At 39.1% G+C, this 18,103-nt stretch overlaps 1 protein-coding gene across 2 annotated transcripts in view; it reads left to right on the forward strand.

The window, feature by feature from the left end:
• The window catches only part of LOC136880879 (uncharacterized), a gene marked incomplete in the record, with an annotated part of 321,955 nt that overhangs the window by 87,767 nt on the left and 216,085 nt on the right, over positions 1–18,103 (forward strand). The window contains 2 exon segments of one of the 2 annotated variants that reach the window (XM_068229264.1): positions 1,161–1,224; positions 14,520–14,568. 2 annotated transcript variants of the gene reach the window in all.

Raw genomic sequence — 18,103 nt, forward strand, 5'->3', positions numbered from 1 at the left:
CACTCTTCAAAAAGTCAGCCTTCCCAAAAGTAAAGATTTTGACACTAATATCTGTTGTTCTCGAAGGTTTTTTACATGTCACTAACACCCAAGCCACAACTGGAGTGGTGCTAGGGGTGTCTTACCCAAACAGTATTATTCTCCAGATGGAGTGACGTAAGTATGTGTACCAAGTTTGGTTTAGAGCCATGCTGAAACATGCAGAGGTTCATACATGATCTTGAACATTTTGGATATTTTATTTTCCACCACATCTTATTCCCCCCTGCCAATTGTGGCTGAATTTTTACTTAAATGTCATCCGGAGAATCACTATTCATCTCCGAGACTCCAAAAAGTTTGGAATCAACCCTAACATAGGTCATTCTTTTATTATTTGTACATCTCCCTCCCTCCTCTCTACATCCCATTGGGTGCTTGGTAAGTCCCACCCCACCACAGTATTTTTATCCAGATAATCATATGTGTACCAAATTTGGTTGAAAGTGCAGGTTTGCCCTTTAGTCACCTCTCATTTTCAATCTTTACGTAAACGTATTACTCCTTAAATATGATCAACCCGTTTAGTACATAATATATTGCGAGCTAAGGGAAAGCCTTCGCCAGCAATTATTAGAGTAGTCGTTTAGTGATTCGATTTTAGGATTAGTGTAAGTTAAGTGAACTCAAGAGACCTCAAATTCACTGCCAGGAAATTAAAGAGAGATTAGTGAAGAATGAAGCTAATCAGTCCAGTAGAAAAGCCGGGCAAACCGGAGAAATCTCTTAGTAAATGTTTTAATATACCCATCTTAATTAACGAAAGAAACATAAGCTACTTTAAGTGATACTACTTTATCTATCTATTGATATTTTTCATAATTGGTAACCAAATGTGGTAATACTTCAGAGCTTGGGTTACCTCACAACCTCCCTTGGTCACTTGTTGTTCTCTTCTGATTCATAGGGTGTTACGTTTGCAACACCTACCATATTTTTGTTTTCATAGCCATCATTGTCCTCCTGGATCCCTCCCGATACTTTCATTATTCAAACGATCTGAACACTTGCTTATTCTCCACTAATTACTCAATAATGTCCCTCACTGAGAACTTGTCCTCATGTCTACTGCAATGTGTCATAAGGCCTCAATAACAAATGCATCTTCCTCCTTGTTTCAGAAGTTCAGGAGGGGAAAAACAGAAAAGAAAAAAAAAAAAAAAAAGAAAAGCAGTGAACTTCAAAGTAAGTACCACAACAACCTCTCCATGTCTATCTGAAATTAATTTAATGAGTGGCATAATCCATTGACAATACATTGAAATACCATTGTTTTGGCGGCAACAGTAAAATAGTTGCTTACATAATTTATGGTAAATTTATTACTTTAATAGTCATGTACAATTTTTAAAATATATAAACCATATCTGTCTGAAAGGGCAAAGATTAGTAAGCAAGGGGTTGAGTTTGGTCTGTGTTTGGCGGATTCCACTAGCGTCCCAGTTTAGGATCTTGCCTAGATATAGCCGACATCCACCTTTCTTTTCATTCATCTCTCAAAATTGAGCTGCTGTGACATCTGAGAGGCTTTATTTGGCCCTAAAATGCTCAAAGCTTGTTTCTATAAAAATACAGGACGGTAGAGATTGCATTTGATGAGCCTTCTGCATTTGAGCATTCACGGAGGCTGGTAAGGCATTACAGCTGGAAAACTACATTTCCCAATGGAGACTGTCCAGGCGTTTCTTCTGGTGGTAGAGCTTTAAACATTTCGTATCATTAAATTAAAAACATACTTTAAACAGGATATTTATTCAGAAAATGTATTTATGAAGCAAGTTCTACTTTCCTACTAGTGTTTCTTTTTGATAGCTTCATATTTAAGATATTTTTTTCAAAATATTTATGAGACAAGTTTAATTTTTCTGTATAGTTGTGAATATAATTGAAATCTCCATTCATAAGACTCATTCAAAAATTTATTTGATCTACAAACTGTATTATTGTTCTATTTTCTCTGATTGTTTGTGATAATTGTTAATGTATAGGAATGTTTACAATAAAATTTGTTCCTCATTTCACATGCCTTTAGTCATAGTAGTAGTAGTAGTAGTAGTAGTAGTAGTAGTAGTAGTAGTAGTAGTAGTAGTAGTAGTAGTCATAATGCCATGAAGAATGTATTAGCCAAGGACATTGCATGTGGCCTTTATAGGATTAATCTTTTAAGTTATGTATTTTTCAGCATAATAGGATTATGATTGTGGTTATTTATATTGATTTTTAATCCGATACTATGTTATCTGTGTTTTCCTCAGCATATGTTTTGATATAATCTTTTCAAATTGAATGTGCATACATCTTCAGTCTGGGAAGCCATATTTGTTTATTTACTTATAGTGCTTAGTTACCATAGCACTTGAATGATCAGCTGGTGATCACGTAAGTAAGGTTAACCGAAGTTTATATAGGCCTACCTCTGCTGACACATCATGCATTGACATGGATGATTCAAACAGAAGTAATGTTTCAGCTAATGACAAAAGTAATTCCTCTCAGCCTGTGTGTAACCATTGCGGGCAACTGTTTAAGTCCACTCGGGGGGTCAATATTCATATCTCAAAAGCACATCCGAATGAACACCTAACACGGCTAGTGAACAGACAGATAGCTGGGGAATCAAACCACCAAGTAAGTGTTGAAATAAATTCAGGAACATCTGCAGAACAAGGGCATGAATCTAGAAAAGAAATAAAACAACAAAACACACATAACTCGTACTACCAAGAGCAAATGGTGATATGGAGAGAAAAGCTACAAGGTGACATCAATGATTCTGAATTTTTCTTATTTGTAGAAGACTTTCTAAAGTTTCTGTCCACTGCAATTGATTTTTTGCCTGGGCCTAAACACCCAGCAAGGAAATTTTACAAGGCGCGTAAAAAGAAATCGTATGTTAATACGGAAAAAGGATATAAACAAAGTTCAAATCCGCAAAGGTCCGCTAATAGGGATAGAGAAAAAAGACAAAGTAAATATTTATATCAGTTAACTCAATTTCAGTTCCACAATCAACGTAGGAAAGCAGTTAGAACCTGTCCTTCATGAAAACAATGAAAGATGTCTGATTAATTCTCAACATGTATATGGCTATTTCCGTGAAATATTAGGACATGAAAATAATTCAGTGAGAGAAAATTATCCCCCAAAAATGAGTGAAGCTACACAAATGGTTTACAATGACACGTTTAATGATGTTATATCCAAAGATACAGCTTGCAACAAGTAGAATTGCGGTGGACACTTCACCTGGACCTGATTACGTCATCGTTAGAGCTATCTAAAGGGACATCGCTTCCGAGATAATTGCCACAATAGCCACTCGTATGCTTCAAACAGGACAGGTACCACTGTGTTTTAGAAAGGCAAGAACCGTTCTTATACACAAGGGAGGTGCCCCTGATGACATTGCAAACTGGAGACCAATCACAATATTTTCTGTTGTTAGGAGAGTAATTGAGCGAGCTCTTGATAAACGCCTGAGAGAATACGTTGCTTTTAATCCACAACAACGGGGATTTATATCTTAAGCCGGTACACATGTAAATACTTCTACACTCGATTCGGTTTTAAATTCCGCGAACCTGAACAAAACTGACCTAACAGTGATTTTTCTAGACGTCAGAAAGGCGTTCGACAACATTGGGCACCTTCATTTACATGAGACCTTGAGGACATTAGGAATACCTGAGAAATTAAAGGAACTAAAAGTTAATCTCCAGACAGGAAACATTACAAAAATAGAAACTGTAACTGGAAAGACATCCACCTTAAGCCTAAAAAGGGGTGTTATGCAGGGCTCACCTCTTTCTCCATGTCTCTACAATCTAGAAAAGATCATATTTTAAACGAACTGAAGACTCTCTCACAAGCCACTATGGATTTTCTTTAGTACCACATCTTCCACCTTTAACGATCATGGGTTTCGCTGATGACTTGGTTGTCATAGGAAATAGTCGAACAGCAGCACTTGAGCTCTCGAAAATAGTCACAAGGAGATTTCATGAAATAGGGCTTTATATCAACCCAGTGAAATCTACGGCAATCTGCATCGAATGCGGAAAGTTAAATTCACAATTAAGTATTTATTTATTTTCCACCTAGTCGATACAATGATTGCTTAAGGCAATTTTTAATGGTCAAAAGTGGTACATGTTTCGTATATTATCAACATCTTCAGCCACATAACACTGTTTAGATGAAAAATATATAAAATTGACAAAGTAATGCTTTAGAGGAAGTGTCCTTAAAATTAACATAAGATTAATCGAAGACCCAGCTGAATTTAAGAGCTATAACATATCGAGTTTGCAACGTGGGGAAACAATCCGCTATCTGGGAGTTAACTTTTCAAATGAAATAATTTTTCAACCTACACAGGAGCTTAAAAAATTACAGAATAAAATGGAGAAATTGGTTTCTTCTCCACTATTACACGCTGACCAGAAATTTAAAGTAATAAACACAGTTATATGCCCATCTCTTGCATACCCATTCCAAACTATCAAGCCAGAGAAGATTCCGAAAAAGTTCCTTGCTGATACAGACATACTAATTCGAAGTGCTCTTAAGGAAATTCTTCAAATACCTGCAGACATTCCTAATGGAATGGTCTACACTGAGAAAAAATATAAGGGGTTGGGACTCTTCTGCACCACTTGGGAAGCTCATCTTCAGCACATTAACATCTGTAAGGTACTATTAAGTTCAGGTGATGAATACATCCGTGCTACAAGAAATCTGAAAGAAGAAATAACTCTCTCACTGCAATCCCTCAATGTCCCTCCATCTGACAATTTACTACATCCACGCCTAGAGATAACAGATGCCAGGAAAGTGAGAAGAGTACTGAGAGAAAGGGCATTCAGTGAGTGGTGCAACTTACAGCAGAAAGGAAGAGGTGTATGTTTGTACAATGAATACACTCCTGCCAACTCCTGGATTCGAGACCATCAAGGCTTATGTAGTGAATGGCGTGAAGCAATGAAGATGACAGCAAACATTTCAGCAGTTAGATCGGTACCTGGAAGATCTCGGAACGATTCACTTTGTAGGCGCTGCCTCAAGGAGATTGAAACTCTTGCGCATGTTCTGGGATCTTGTCCTCATGGTGAACTTTTAAGGAATACACGTCATCATAACATCCGCTCGTTAATTGCGGCGACGCTAAAAGAGCATGGTTTCCAGGTATTTGAAGAGGTTCATGGCTTAGCGAACAACGGAAGCCACAGAAGGACTGACATCATTGCTTTCAAGAATAAGAAGAGACGTTACATCATCGACCCCACAATTCGCTTTGAAAGCCATAAGTCACAGCCCTCAGATGTTAACCTAGAGAAGAGGAATATATACTTACCAAAAATTCCTTACTACAGGGAGAAATACCAGTTAGAGGAAATCGACATAGTAGGTCTGTGATTGGAGCAAGGGGAACGATTCCCACTTTTGCCGCTAATTTCTGGAAACAGATGACTCTGCCAGTTACAACGTTACGGGAGATTGCCATCATAGCCTTAAGGGGCTCACTGATAATTCTAAGAAATCACTGTTACAATTAGGTTACCTTCAACATTTCTCAAGTACAGAATATCTATTTCGCTTCTAATTAAATGTAAAAGTATACTTTGTCGCAAGGCAGCCTCTGCATGAGAGGAAGTATTTCATAAAATAATAAAAATAATAGTAGTACTCGTAGTATCTTCTCCTTTAACAGATAGTAATCATCATCATCATCATCATCATCATCATCATCATCATCATCATCATCATCATCCATTCAATGGATGTTAGTTCATCTGTTTACATGCAGAGTTTCTCCTCTAATTTTCTCTTCTTGCTTTACCAAGCTGCACTTCCTGGCTCTGTCACCTTCCTCTTACAGTGACCTAACAAGTTTTAGAGTTGAATCCTCTACACAGTGACTATGGAATTCAAGACTGATTTTCCTTTATGTCTGGAGCTGAACACACACAAACATTACCTGTATTCACATTACACTAGATGTCCAAATCTTGGCTCATATAATTTTTTGAATTGTGACATGATTGAGTGCCACAATACAGGTTGGCAGAATCAAGGTACTTGAATTTCTTCATAAGTACGAACACTGATGCGTGTAATTGTTTCCAAGTACGAGACATTTCATTATACGAAAGCCATCCAGAAAGTGGTACCCATTTGCACAATAAAGACACAGGAGTAAATATTAACAAATATACATTTTTTATTTGAAAGAGCATACTTTACACTATTTCTCCACATTATCTCCAAGCAAATTTAGGCATTTGTCAAAACGTGGGACGAATTTTGTATTCCACCATCATAGTCCTCTGCCGCCAGCTTATTGAGATACGTAGTCACAGCTCGTTTAAGTTCTTCATCGCTGTCAAATCTTTTTTCCGCCAGAAAGTCCTTAAGCTTAGTAAAGAGATGAAAATCCAAAGGGGCCAATTCCAGGCTATACAGGGGATGGTCGAAGGTTTTCCACTTGAATTGCTGCAAAAGTGGTTGTGTTATCACAGCTGCATGAGCCCTGGCATTATCATGAAGGAGAATGATGCTTGTAGACAACAGACATTGCCGTCGATTTTGTATTGCCTGCCGTAATTTCTTTAATGTTTCACAATACGCATTAGCATTAATTGTGTCTCCACGGGCCATAAAATCAATGAGCAGCACACCTCGGCAATCCCAGAAAATGGTTGCCATGAGTTTCCTGGTGGACAGAACTGTCTTGAATTTTTTTTGAATTGGTTGTTGAATGAGCACGATGCCACTCCATTGACTGTCCTTTACTCTCAGGCGATGCATAACAAACCCATGTTTCATCCCCAGTAATGATGCGAGTAAGGAAAGAGTCTCCTTCATCGGAATAACATCCCAGAAACGTCTGTGCTGCAGCCATACGCTTGGTTTTGTGCTCCTCTGTAAGCATGCGAAGAACCCACGCTGCACAGATTTTTGAATAATGCAGATGGTCTTTGACAATTTCATGAACAATTGTTCGAGACACATTAGGAAATGTTCACAGAGTTCATCAATGGTGACGCGCCGATCGTTCCTCACGCATTTGTCTACTGCGCTCGGCAGTTGGTCTGTACTGACAGATGGTCTCCCTGAACGCTCCTCGTCGTGTGTATTCCCCCTCCCCAGGTTAAAGTTGCGACACCAGCGCCGAACAAACGACTCGTCCATCACATTGTCTCCCTACACCTCCGTTAATTGGCGATGAATATCACAAGGTCGAACATTTCGTGCATTAAGAAATTTAATCACGGCCCTCACTTCACACCTGGTGGGGTTCTCAATTTGTTTAAACAATTTAAACGATCACAGACACAACACAGGCTAAGCTAGCGTCATGCAACCTCGCACAGAGCAGGCAGACAAGCCACTGATGCGGTCTGACCTTGCCCAGCGGCTGCCCGAGTCGTCGGCGCTTAATGCGGTGCTAACGGGTAATACTTTCCGGATGGCCCTCGTAGTACGAGTTAGGTACAGTAATGAAGAACTTAGGGATGGTCTGAGGGACTATCATATTTCTAGTACCAGTGCTGTAATGAAAATGGACAAAGATCTTCAGTGTTTAGCTGTACGCTACTCTTGGTATATTATGATCATGACTCCAGAGATTTCTCTGGAACGATGATGCAGTTTAACAGCATTTGTTCTATTAATGAATTGAGCTAAATTCTGTTTGATTTTCTGCTGATGATGGAATGACCATCTGTAAGATTAACTAATGTAACTAGCTTTATTTTATAACTGTCAGTATGAGGATCTCACTTGACATAGCTATGGGAGAAAGAAGAGGCCTTGCTATTATTTAATGCCACAGAAAAACAAGGGAGATATTCAACAATGCACGTATTGAAAAGGGCTAGGACTGGAAAGCAGAACAAAAGCATGTCAAAACCCTTTGCACTACAGCCATAATTGACTTGGCCTACCAAGTGGACACTACATAGCCAGAAGATCTGTATATTACAAAAGCACATTTGGTGGACCTCTAACCATCCCTGAGTCCTTTAATTTGCCCAGGAATCAAATCACTACCTCCAGACTGTGAGATTAGCTGGAAAGGAAGCAACCATGGTCTGAAATAGGAGGCATCTGCCTGGTATAAAAATGGGAAAAACAGCATGGCGTGGATTGAATTGGTGTAGCCAAATTTCAGGAAATTAGCCCAAGACAAAGTTTGAGAATACTTTTTAGGAAGACAATCCAGAATTACTTACTAGTGGACCCATGCTGCTCCACAACATTATTCATTATACACTGCCTGTTGGGGGGTCTAACTTCATTCTTGAGTCTTCACTATCTAAGCCTACATTTATTTCTTTTTGCATTTCCTGCTCATTTCCATCATATTTGTTTAAAATTTCTGGAAAATACTGATGCCATCTTCTTAATTGTTCTTCTTGTTATAACAACATATTTCTTTGTTTATCCCTGACTCATTTACTCTTCCTATAACCTCCCCTTGACTACTTCCTTGTAATATTATAGAGTTGTTTCATATCACCCTTTTTCTCAGCTTGCTCTGCAATTTATGCCTGCTGGTCAATCCATCTTCTTTTATCATTTCTCACACTCCTTTTAACCATTTTGTCAATTTCATAATATTTCCTTTGGGCTTCTGACTTCTGTTGTCTTGTTCTGCTTGGATTCAATATAGCTTTTGCCGCTTTACATTTTTCAGTTAAGTTCCACATTCCCTCCGACATCCAGCCTTTCTGTTGATAGCTCCTATAACCAATTACTTCTTCACACATTTGTATATAAGTGTTCTTAACATTTTCCCAAGTTCTTTCCACACTCAATGCTTCTTCGAGATTTCAAGAGACTTCAAATCATTTTTTCAACACCTCTTTCCTCCTCTTTTCATTGTTTAACCTTCGTGTGTTGAATCTCCTTTTTCTTGTTGTAAACATCTTTGATGCAGCCTTTATTTGCAATTTAAACTCAGCTACTACTAGATGATGTTTACTACCAACATCAGCTCCTTTTCTGTTCCTCAAATCTGTCAATGATCTTCTAAACTTCTTACTAAAAGCTACATTTTCATCACATTTTGTATTTTGTGATCTGGTGATATCCGTGTAATCTTATGACACCTGTTGTGAAGAAAGATGATCCCTCCAATCACCATTTCTTGGGTGTCACACAAATATGCAAATCCCTCTCCATTATCATTCATTTCATCTAAGCCATGTTTCCCGTTTCAGATACTTCTATTGGTGCATAACAAACTTCTATTGTTACATTTTGAATTTTATCTCGGAAACTAACTGTCATCATTCTATCTAAGATGGGACTACATCCAATTAAACTGTTCTTAGATGTCCCACTTAACAATATACCAATTCCATTTCTCCATTTAGCATCCTCCCCAGGCTGTCCAGAATAATTCCCATTTTGAGTCATTATCTCTCCGTTATCTTCACGTAACCTCAAAAATTTCCAAGCCATAATTTGCATACCTTTCTCAACCTGCTTTAGTTTACCATCCTCTGTCAAAGTTCTAACATTTCAACAACCAATTCTCATTTTGTGTTTTGGGCTAAAGTTCATCATCGGGGTTTCCGTCGGGTGTTGTTTCACTTCAGTTCCTTTAATAAGTGCAAGTAATTAGCCCACAGCACCCGAGCTTAGTGGTTGGGGTGCTACCTGAGCCTCCAAACCTGCCGTTTTCTGTAGGGGTTGCCTCACGTAGCCATTGAAGATCCCTCTTCACCACAATGCAGTGGTTTCCCCCTATTTCTGTAACCCCACGGGAAGAGGGTTGCCTCATCAGGCAGACTTGTCCTTCCAAATGTCTGCTTCTCTGCTGCATCTGCCATTGACGAATTCTATCAGTGCTCTGTTAGCTGTCTCTTTTCAGGGTTCCTTGAATTGCCTTCACAGCTACCGTAGTGGTCCTGAGGTACACAGAGTTCCCGCTGTATGTCACCCCTACGGGCAAATCCCTACTTCATGCATTTGCTCACCCCCACAATGTGCACAAGGTGGTTGACTTATGGTGTCACAAAAAAATTTAACTTGCATAAACAGAAGAGAAAAGTAAACTTTACTAGAACTTCAAACATATCTATAAGCATAACATTATTAATTAATTTCACAGTTCTATACAAAATACCACTTGTCAAACAAGAGTGAACAGGCACGTTTACTCATACGAAATAACTAAGCTTATCATATACATGTGTCAATAACAGAAGGTAACACCCACACTGACTGCAAAGTTTGTGAATCTATGACAACACTCTTATGGCAACTTCAACAAATATTGGTATTACCGGGCGAGTTGGCTGTGCGCGTAGAGGCGCGCGGCTGTGAGCTTGCATCGGGGAGATAGTAGGTTCGAATCCCACTATCGGCAGCCCTGAAAATGGTTTTCCGTGGTTTCCCATTTTCACACCAGTCAAATGCTGGGGCTGTACCTTAATTAAGGCCATGGCCGCTTCCTTCCAACTCCTGGGCCTTTCCTATCCCATCGTCGCCATACGACCTATCTGTGTCGGTGCGACGTAAAACCCCTAGCAAAAAAAAAAAATAACACCTTTCTGTGCTAAACTAGTGGCTATAAAGCAGGCTGTATAGGAGTATCGAGACACCCTACTGTGCTGCCGTTTACAGACCTAAGCAATTTTGCCAGAACACCAGTAAATGAATGGGTATTGATGTTTGGCTCGATAACAATGCATGATATGAAGAATGGGATTGCTCATCGCATTGCTAAATATAATATCTTTAATTGTGGAGGTTCTGTAGCTCTGCAAATCATTATGAATCTGCACCTGAAACAGAAGACAAAATTTTACGACTCCATGAATATGATGTAGACTCTGATAGTCTCTTCCTTCACAGAGGAATATTTCATCTGTCACTGCTGATTATAGGAAAAATAATGGATAACTTAAAGGACATTATCAATCATTTCGAAAAAAGTTCATCTTAAGGATGTCTGGCTCATTGGCTAAATAGTTAGCATTCTGGCCTTTGGTCTAGAGGGTCCCGTGTTCAATTCTCATCAGAATCGGGGATTTTAACCTTAACTGGTTAATTCATCTGGCTTTGGGACTCTGTGTGTGCATGTGTGTCGTCTTCATACTTTGTTGAATTCATGTTAGGTTGCCTAGGCCATCTAATAGAAAAGGACCAGCACCAGGCCTCTCCGGAGGCTGTACGCCAGTATTATTGATTTGCTTTCAGAATTATTCAAGTTTTTAAAAGTATGACCTTCCCGGGACAACTTCTTGAGCTGAGAGGTTTTTGACAGGCCCTAAAACACTTACGGCTTGTTTCCCTACAACTACAGGACAGTAGAGATTACTTTCATCGAGCCTTCTGCATGCAAGCCTATACAAGGAGGCTGGTAAGGCGTTACATCTGGAGAAGGTGGTATAATATTTTAAATCAACAAAAGAGATTAGGAAGCGGGCATTCCTTCACAGATCTACATTTCCCAATGGAGACTGTCCATGCGGAACATCTGGTGGCAAAGCTGTTTACATGTTATTTTATAAAATGAACAATATACAGTTATAGGACATTTATTCAGAAAATATATTTATGAAGCAAGTTCGATATTTTTTTACTGGTATTTCTTCTTGATAGCTTTGTACATAATATTTATGAATCAAGTTTTTTTTTCTGTTTTCATTTGAATATATTTGAAATCTCCATACATAAGACTTAAAGCTCTATTATCCTGTTATTACTGTATTTATTGTTTGTGATAATTGTTTCCATGTTAGTCATGCCCACCTGCCCCCATTAAGTACCCAAAGTCTGCAGGCCTGGAGGTAGTAGTATCTTCTTCTTTAACAGAATGCCAGTAATCATTATCGTCATCATCCATTTAATGCCTCCAGTCTGCTAGTGCATCTGTTTCCACGCACATTTTCTCCTCTAATTTTCTCTTCTTGCTATGGGCAGCTACACTTGCTGGGTCTGTTGTCTTCCTCTTACAGTGACCTAACAAGTTTTAGCCTTGAATCCTCCATACAGTGGCTTTGGAACTTAAGATAAGTTTCCTTATACTTGTACTGTACAGACACCAAACAGTACCTGTATTCACATTACACTAGATATCTAAATCTCAGCCCGTGTAATTTTTTCGAACTGTGACGTTTGAGTGCCACAGTACAAGTTGGTAGTATCAAGGAACTCAAAATTTCATCGTAAGTCCAATACTGATGGGAAAAATTGTTTCCAAGAGCGAGATGTTTCATGATAGTACAAGTTAAGTACAGTAACGAAGAACTTAGTGATAATCTGAGGGACTATCATATTTCTAGTACCAGTGCCATTATGAAATTGGACAAAGATATTTAGTGTTTAGCCCTGCACAACTCTTAGTAGTTTATGGTCATGCAACCAGAGTTATTGCTCTGGAATAGTGATACCATTTAACATCATTAGCTCTGTTAATGAAATTGAGCTTAAATCTGTTGAATTTTCTAGTGTTGATGATGGAATGAACATAATTATGTAAGATTATCTAATGTAACTAGCCTTTATGGTATGATGATCTCACTCGACAGAGGTGCAGGAGAGGGAAGATACCTTGCTATTATTTAAAGCTTCAGGAATACAAGGGAGATTTTCAACAACGCAAGGATGTAAAAGGAAAGCAGAACAAAACAAATGAAACACCGTTGCACTACAGCTGGTTTAGTTCTTCTCCTATCAATTGGACGCTGCCCTGCCGGAAGACCTGTAGATAACAAGGTGACACATGGTGGACCTCTAACCAGTCCTGACACCCTTAACGTGGCATGGAGTCAAATCGGTACAAGTAGGCCGCATGGGCGGTTGGGAGGGAAGCAATTGTGGCCTAAATTAAGGATCATATACCTGGTCTGAAAATGGGAATAACAGAATATGGTGGGGTTCAAGGAGGAGTGGCAAAATTTCAGAAAATAAGCACAAGATAAAGATCTGTGATTACTTTTTAATGACTTTAATCATAACTAGTGGACCCATGCTACACTGGTGCATTTGTTATACACTCTAGTAACTGCAGGTGAAGGCTTATCTTAACCCGCAGTACATGCTGTACTTAGCAGTACTTTCATAATATTCTGATATGTGATTTTCATCCTGAGTAATGTCATTGTAAGCAGCCATGTTTGATTACTGCCTGTCAGGCCAGAGAGTTCATACTTCTAATGATCATAGAGGAAGACTCTTCCCTGCTACATACTCTTTGATTTTCTAACCTTTCCCAGCAAGAGATGGTAGAGCAGTATTAATAACTTACAAGCTGCTAAAAGATTCTACTTACAAACAGACCCCATCATGACATAATTATGCCTTACATATTATTTGGGAACACTTACCAGGGGATAAAGTGGCTACACGAGAAAGAGTGAAGGCCATGAATCTTAAGATTTCTCTCCCTGGGGAAAAAACTCTCATTCGAGACTAACCTGTGAGCTCTCAAGACAACTGTATAGAAGAACTGCAATTAAAAGTACTGTTGCCTTCTACTACAGAATACCAAGCTTTACATCCAGAAATGCCGAATGAAAAATAAAAAGGGATGAAATATGGATAGGTATTTACCAAAGAGATGGCATGACGTCGTCGGAATAGACGAATTGTGACTACGAACTGCGGCATACCATAACGCACTTCTTATTACATATGTTCATAAAACCATTGAAAAAGGCAGGCAAACCAATATGACTACGACAGGCGTATGAAGACGAGTTATCTGACATATTTATAATGAATGCTGTGGAGCAGCATGAGTCCTCTTCCTTAAATTAAAATTTGTTTTAGATCATTTTGTTTTACGTGGAAGTTTTTGTTGCAGCCCATGTTATCTAGGAAGTAGATGAACCTTCCAAAAAAATAGTAAAAATATGTCATACGATCAACCCGCTAAGTACATAATAAATTGCGAGCTAAATGATAGCCTTCGCCAGCAATTATTGGAGTGGTCATTTAGTGATTAGATTTTAGGATTTCTGTAAGTTAACTGAACTCAAGAGACCTATCATTGCCTGATGATTCATGGCCATGTAATTAAGGAGAGATTTAGGAAGTAATGAAGTAAATCAGTCCAGTAGAAAAGCCGGGCAAACTGGACAAATCTTTTAGTAAATGTCTTAATATATACATCTAAATTAACAAAAGCAATATAATGTATTTTAAGTGATATTACTTTATCTATCTATTGTTATTTTTCATAAGTGGTAGCCAAAGGTGATAATACTTCAGAGCCTGGGTTACCTCACGACCTCCCTTGGTGACCTCTTGTTCTTTTCCGACCCTTAAGGTGTTACGTTTGTTTTCATGGCCATCATTATCCTCTTGGCTCCCTCCTCATACTGCCATTATTCAAAGGATCTGAACGCTAGCTTATTCTCCACTAATTACTCAATAATGACCCTCACTGAGAACTTGTCCTCATGTCTACTGCAATGTGTCATAAGTCCTCACTATAAAATGCATCTTCCTCCTTGTTTCAGAATTTAGAGAGGGGAAGAATCAAGAGAAAAAGTATCAGCCTACTTTATAGTAAGTACAACAACAACCTAGCCATTTTATTTGCAATTAATTTAATGGGCCCATAATCCATTGACAGTACTAGAAGGACTTACAGTTTTATCCAAATAAATTAAAATACTATTTTTTTGGCAGCAACAGTAAAATAGTTGCTTACATAATTTATGGTAAATTTATTACTTTAATACTCATGTATAGGGCCCGGATGTTTATGCATTAATAGGTTAGAATGCAAACTTACTGAAGCGAGTAACAAGTAGAGTCTACCTGCATGACGGTATTGTTATGAGGTTTACATAAACATTAGGGGTTCTAATGGTAGACTCTACTTGTTACTTGCTTCATTAAGTTTGCATTCTACCCTATTACTATTACTGCATAAACATTTGGGCCCTGCTCATGTACAATTTTTAAAATATCAAATCCATATCTGTCCGAAAGGGCAAAGATTAGTAAGCAACTGATTGTGCTTGGTCTGTGTTGGCGGATTCCAGTAGCGTCCATGTGTAGGATCTTGCTTAGATATAGCCAACGTCCACATTTCTCTTCATTCTCCTCTCAAAATAGAGCCACTGTAACATCTGAGAGGCTTTTATTAGGCCCCAAAAAACTCAAGGCTTGTTTCTGTACAACTACAGGACCGTGGAGTATGCATTTGGTTAACCTTCTGCATTTGAGCATACACGGAGTCTATTATGGCATTACAGCTGGAGAAGCTGCTAGATTATTTTATATCAAGAAATGAGATTAGGAAGTGGGCATTTCTTCAGAGAACTACATTTCCCAATGGAGACTGTCCAGGCGGTTCTTCTGGTGGTAGAGCTTTAAACATTTCTTATCATAAAATTAACAACATACAGTAACAGGATTTTTATTCAGAAAATGTATTTATGAAGCAAGTTCAACTTTCTTACTAGTGTTTCTTTTTGATAGCTTCATATATAAGATATTCTTTCAAAATATTTTTGAATCTATTTATTTTTCTGTATACTTGTGAATATAATTGAAATCTCCATTCATAAGACTTATTGAAAAATGTATTTGATCTACAAGCTGTATTATTGTTCTGTTTTCTCTCACTGTTTGTGAAAATTGTTAACATATAGGAATGATTACAATAAAATTTGTTCGTCATTTCACATGCCTTTGCTCCTGCTAATCATGCCCATGTCCCCATTAGATACCCAAAGATGGTGTGCCTGGATGTAATAATAATTTCGTGTGGCTATTTCTAGCCAAGTGCAGCCCTTGTAAGGCAGACCCTCCGATGAGGGCGGGCGGCATCTGCCATGTGTAGGTAACTGCGTGTTATTGTGGTGGACGATGGTGTTATGTGTGTGCCTGGAGGTGGTGGTGGTAGTAGTAGTAGTAGGAGGAGTAGTAGTGTTAGTGGTGGTAGTGGTAGTAGTATCTTGTCCTTCAACAGATAGTCAGTAATCATTATCGTCATCATCCATTCAATGCCCCCAGTCTGTTAGTGCATCCGTTTAAATGCAGAGTTTCTCCTGTAATTTTCTCTCCTTGCTTTACCCAGCTGCACTTTCTGGCTCTGTCACCTTCCTCTTATCGTGACCGAACAAGTTTAAGAGTTGAATACTCTGTACAGTGGCTATGGAATTCAAGACTGGTTTTCCTTATGTCTGGAGCTGAACAGACTTAAACAGTATATGTATTCACATTACACTAGACGTCTAAATCTTGGCCCATATAATTTTTTGAATTGTGACATGATTGAGTGCCACAATACAGGTTGGCAGAATCAAGGAACGTGAATTTCTTCATAAGTGCAAACACTGATACGTGTAATTGTTTCCAAGTACAAGACGTTTCATAATAGTACGAGTTAGGTACAGTAATGAAGAACTTAGTGATGGTCTGAGGGACTATCATATTTCTAGTACCAGTGCTGTAATGAAATTGTACAAAGATCTTCAGTGTTTAGCCTTACTCTACACTTAGTAGATTATGATCATGCAAACAGAAATTTTGTCTCTGAAACGATGATTCCGTTTAACTGCATTTGCTCTATTAATGAATTGAGCAAACATCTGTTGGATTTTCTGCTTATGATGATGGAGTGACCATTTGTAAGATTAACTAGTGTAACTAGCTTTATTTTATTACTGTCAGTACGATGATCTCACTTGACACTGCTAGGGGAGAAAGAAGAGAACTTGCTATTATTTAACGCCACAGGAAAACAAGGGAGATTTTCAACAATGCATGGATGCGAAAGGGCTAGGACTGGAAATCAGAACAAAAACATGTCATAACCTATTGCACTACAGCTGTAATAGACTTGGCCTACCAAGTGGACACTATATGGGCAGAAGATCTTTATATTATAAAAACACCTCTGGTGGACCTCTAAGCATCCCAGAGTTCTTTTATTTGCCCAGGAATCAAAAATCACTACCTCCAGAGTGTGAGCGTTGCTGGAAAGGAAGCAACCATGGTCTGAATTAGGGGGCATCTGCCTGGTATGAAAACGGGAAAAACAGCATGGTGGGAATAGAAATGGTGTGGCCAAATTTCAGAAAATCAGCCCAAGACAAATTTCTGAGATTACTTTTTAGAAAGACAATCCAGAATTACTTACTAGTGGACCGATACTGCTCCACAGCATGCATTATACACTGCCTGCCAAAAATGTTAACCACCCAGAAGGAGTGGCTGAATGTGAATGAAACTACCTAATGTGCCTTTATTAAACTGATGACAATATGGGATGAAGGTGACAAGGCCATTGGCAGTGCAGGTGAAACGTTAGTGCCAGGTCAGTAGGATGTCGCTACACCGGGCAACAATGTATGCCCTTATGGTTTTTGGAATGGAATCAAACAGCCTTTGTGTCCACTCCTGAGGCTAGTTTATCCACAGTTTTTACAGCTGTCCCTCCAGATGCCGTAAGTTGGTACTTGGGTTGAGTTCCCCTTCCAATTTCATCCCACACGTGTTCAGCAACGGATAGGTCCGGGGATCCAGCTGGCCACAGGAGGAATTCAACATGCTCTAGGCAGTCCATAGACACATGTGCCATGTGTGGACATGTGTTATCTTGTTGGAACACTGTCCCAGGTTCCTGTGCCTTAATGGGTAGGACATATTGTGTGGTCAAAGTCTGCCAAATCCCTATTAGATGTGACCTGAACATATATCTCAGGGCTCTCCACACCATGATGCTAGGGATTACACTTGGGTGTCTTTTCAGGATCTGCCCTCAACGCTGCCGAACCCACACATGATGATCATCGGGGGTTCTAGTAGAGTGGGACTCATCAGTGAAAATGTTGCGATGCCAGTTGTCCTCCATCCATGCCTCCCGGGCATGGAACCACTCAATATGAAGGCTGTGGTGTTCTGGTGTCAATGGCAACCGACGCATGGGGCATTACGACCTCAATTCGGTGGATGCAAATTATCGAGGCACTGTGCTGGAACTCGTGTGATTATGTAGTCTCCATTACATGTTCATGGATGGTGCGTGCCGAAGTTATGGGATCCCGTAATGCTTGACGTACCACACAACGGTTCTCCCTGGGAGTGG

The sequence above is a fragment of the Anabrus simplex genome, chromosome 9, assembly GCF_040414725.1.
Source record: "Anabrus simplex isolate iqAnaSimp1 chromosome 9, ASM4041472v1, whole genome shotgun sequence".
NCBI classification, from domain to species: Eukaryota; Metazoa; Arthropoda; class Insecta; order Orthoptera; family Tettigoniidae; genus Anabrus; species Anabrus simplex.